This window comes from Astatotilapia calliptera, chromosome 5 (assembly GCF_964374335.1).
Source record: "Astatotilapia calliptera chromosome 5, fAstCal68.1, whole genome shotgun sequence".
Lineage (NCBI taxonomy): Eukaryota > Metazoa > Chordata > Actinopteri > Cichliformes > Cichlidae > Astatotilapia > Astatotilapia calliptera.
Window position 1 is genome coordinate 28,259,390 of NC_137426.1, and position 4,070 is coordinate 28,263,459.

General features: G+C 37.4%; 1 long non-coding RNA gene across 1 annotated transcript; it reads right to left on the reverse strand.

Annotated features, from left to right (window-relative positions):
• Positions 1 to 476: 476 nt before the first annotated feature.
• On the reverse strand, positions 477 to 3,546 carry LOC145428953 (uncharacterized). The gene is made up of 3 exons (XR_013909310.1): positions 2,781 to 3,546; positions 1,649 to 1,677; positions 477 to 1,221 (listed from the first exon to the last, which is right to left on the reverse strand). It is a non-coding gene; the product is annotated as an uncharacterized LOC145428953 (long non-coding RNA).
• Positions 3,547 to 4,070: the final 524 nt, after the last annotated feature.

Genomic DNA, 4,070 nt, shown 5'->3' on the forward strand with positions numbered 1-4,070 from the left:
CCTGGCTGTGAGATGCACAGATATGTGTAACAGAGGGCTGGTTTTCAAAGTTCACTCTTTCTGCATGAGATGGTCCTGCCACATCACTGTGACGGCCTCTTTTTACAATATCAGCATAACCCACCTGTGGGGCACTTGACACCTCAGGTTGGTCTCTATGGTTTACCTGATGATCATTAAATTCATGCTGCAATCCAATCTTTACAGCATCTGCATAGGATACCTGTTGTACATGTGCAGGAACATGTTGACCTGCCTGTTTGACACCATCAGCATTGGTCTTTGCAGACACAAAGTCTTCTGCAGAGCTCTGAGGAAAATCACACTCAGCTTGTTCACATGTTGGTACTTCATAAAACTCATGGAACTTCTTCCAGCGTTGTTTTGCAGCTTGTGACTTTTTCTGCTTCCTTGGCATTTTTACACAAGTGTTTCTCTTAGTCTTTAGAAAATATGTTTATAAAATAAGAGTGGCACAGAGCAGGAGATGTTTTCTTTGTCTTTATATTTCAGTTTTTATTTCTCAGAAACAGATGTCTTTGTTTGTTTGACAGTTTGTCAGTCAAGAGAATAATATGCACTCTCTTTATTGGCTTGGCACAACTTAGCAGCAAGCGCAAAGTGAAAAACAGCTAGAGAGAAAATTTAGAAGAGAGAACAGACAGAGCAGGAGAAACACGGCTGGGAAATCACAATCAAACCGTGAATTAGAGTTTTCTTTATTTGTTCAGTTTGTTCTCAGGTAGAGGCAATATGCACTCTTTATTGCTTTAATGGCTTGGCGTTTTTCAGCAGCAAGCCAAGAGTGAAAAACAGGTAGAGAGAAAATTTAGCAGAGAGAACAGACAGAGCAGGAGAGACACGGCTTTAAATCAAACCGCAGAGTTTTCTTTGTTTGTTCAGTTTGTTCTCAGGTTGAGGCAAAATATGCACTCTTTATTGTTTTATTGGCTTGTGCATTTTTCAGCAGCAAGCCAAAGAGTGAAAAACAGGTAGAGAGAAAATTTAGCAGAGAGAACAGACAGAGCAGGAGAGACACGGCTTTAAATCAAACCGCAATAAGATTCTTGGTTTGGCAAAATTTCTCACAAACCACAGGGTGAAATACAGATGGAAAGAAGGCAGAGACAACAGGTGGAGTAGGACAGAAGATAGAGGGGTTGGGGGGTTGGGATGTGAGATAGAAGACTGGAGATCTGGTCCTTGTTCTTCTTCTGCACACTGTGAACAAAAAACAAGAAAAAAAATTTTTTAATAAAATTATATCACATGGTAATTGTATGAACTAATTGTGACTACTGAAAAAGGACAAAACAAATATTCAAGCTAAACTGTTGTCGGCTGCCATGTGCAAAAAGTTGAGCAATTTGGCACTTTTTAAAAGAATAAATATTTAATTAAATTCAGCAATAATATTTTTAAATACAAATATGACTGAGTGAATTGTTAACTAATCACATGTAATGTGCAAAAATGTACGAAAAAAATATTTTAGCCCAATTGTTAAGCTGAACTTATGTGTCTTTATTATAAAAATGTGTTTAAAAGGTCTAGCACAAAGTTTGAACCCATCACTTTAAAGCTTATATTAGTCAGATTATTTTTTTAAAATTTTGGTGTACTTCTCTAACAGTATGTGCACACCTACCAGGCAAAGCACAGATGTGAGTCAAGTTCCTGAAAGTGTAAGACAAGAAATAACATGTTAGTTGTCTGTACAGTTTTATCAGACTAACAAAAAAACAAAGCCCACACGACATGATACACTGAACTTATAGTCAGCAGGGTAATTATAGAGTAATATAGCACACCAGCTGATACAGCAGCCATTTTATAATTCAAACTAATTAACTGAAGTATTTATTTAAGTACTTATATAAGGCTACTGTTAGACTGTTACTACCCTTAGCATCGCTAAGTGCTAACACTAACTTCAGTTAGTGTTAGCACTGCTGGTAGAACTAGCACTCTTACTGTTAAAACTGAGGCACAATGGCAATAATAAAGCTCATTTGTTACTTTTGTCTCACTGACCGCCAATAAATATCACAGGAATATCACAGGAATATTCTTTTTGTCAGTTAAAAACTGCTAAGGCTAGTGTTGGCACTATAGCTAGCGTTAGCATTGATGCTAGCATTAGCATCGAAGCTAGCATTAGCACTGCTACTAACAGCAAAAGTCATGAAGTACTCTTACTGTTAAAACTGAGGCACAATGGCAATAATAAATCTCATTTGTTACTTTTGTCTCACTGACCGCCAATAAATATCACAGGAATATCACAGGAATATTCTTTTTGTCAGTTAACAACTGCTAAGGCTAGTGTTAGCACTATAGCTAGCATTAGCATTGAAGCTAGCGTTAGCATTGAAGCTAGCGTTAGCATTCCTGCTACTAACAGCAAAAGTCATGAAGTACTCTTACTGTTAAAACTGAGCCACAATGGCAATAATAAATCTCATTTGTTACTTTTGTCTCACTGACCGCCAATAAATATCACAGGAATATCACAAGAATATTCTTTTTGTCAGTTAACAACTGCTAAGGCTAGTGTTAGCACTATAGCTAGCATTAGCATTGAAGCTAGCGTTAGCACTGCTGCTAACAGCAAAAGTCATAAACCTATATAAATGGTAGCAAAGGTTCTTTTTTTGCTTTCTTTATTCTTTGAACTCTGTTGAACTTTAAAAAGACTTGATATGTGAGTTTAAATGTCAAACATGTATTTTTACCATCATAAAATTAAAACAGTGCTGTACTGAGTGTATTGTACTTACCACAGCAGAGAGCAAAGCGGAATGACGGCAGTTGGTGCAGTGATTAGTTAAAGACTGATGAGGCGTTCAGGTGGTGCTTGGAAATTTGAGCATCAGTTTGAACATCAATAATGAGCATATATATTTCTCTGTCATAGAGAGACAGAGAAAAAAATACACAAGACTCACCAGCATACAAATTGGTACTTTTTCTCTTTATGTCACTCATTCGCTTATACTCAGGAAAGAGGGCAACTGGCATTAAATTAGCAAATAAAAAGTATGTCATCTTGAACTGTTTTATGGATTTTATTTTAAGACTACTTTGAGCGTATTCGTGGGGAGATAAACTATACAGACTAAAAACAGAGACATTAAATGAGATTCGATTATTTAAAATGTGGGAAAATACACTACAGACAGGTAGATGCTGTGAGCTTTAATTATCCAGTCAGAAAAGATTATTTTAAAGTCATCAACTGACTAAAACTGCCGAGGTATGAAAAACCTGTGTGGAGAAGACAAGTCCACCAATACACAATCAACTTGAATTTAACAGGGCAATAATTCAGGTCTCTATTCAGTTAGCCTATATTAACTACTGACATACTGTTAATCTGTGGCAAAAGCCTGTCAAACCTGTCTTATTGTACCTATTGAAAAAGTTAATCTTACTACAACTGCTTAGATGTAACACACATTTTTGATTTAATCTTGGCAGAGTGAGAGACAGAGCTCGTTAAGCAGGCAGGTGTGAGCCTGGTTGCTATAGTGACTGCACCCAAGGGCTCCATACACACGTACACAGACATGCACCTCACTTTTGCTGCTTAAAATGAACAGAAAAGTCAGGCCGAAACAAATCGCTCCCAAATGAAAAGTAAAAGTCGTATTGACAAAATTCTTTCACCGTGAGTGACAGCAATGTCTAGTCTACTGAATTCTCAGTTTTCATGCCTGTGGAGTTTATTATATGGACGTGGTGACAGTGGAAAGACACCATGCTCTTCTGATTTTCAAACGAACCTTCTGAGCCATTTTAACATTAGAGTCTATGGAAGAGTTGGAGGGAGGAGGCTGTGCATTGGTGACATTTATGAAAGAACCATAACACCTAGTACAATAGTAAACACATTGGATGAAAGAGGACAGCGATGGCTACGTTTTGAGGGTAAAATCATACCTGTAGAGCAAACGCTGTGGACACAGCAGCAGTTTTAAAAAAGATTTTAAGATTAATTTTTTTGCTCCTCTCACTCTAGCAGTTGAGCTGTCTCACTCTAGCCCCAACATTCCGTCCCATACACACCC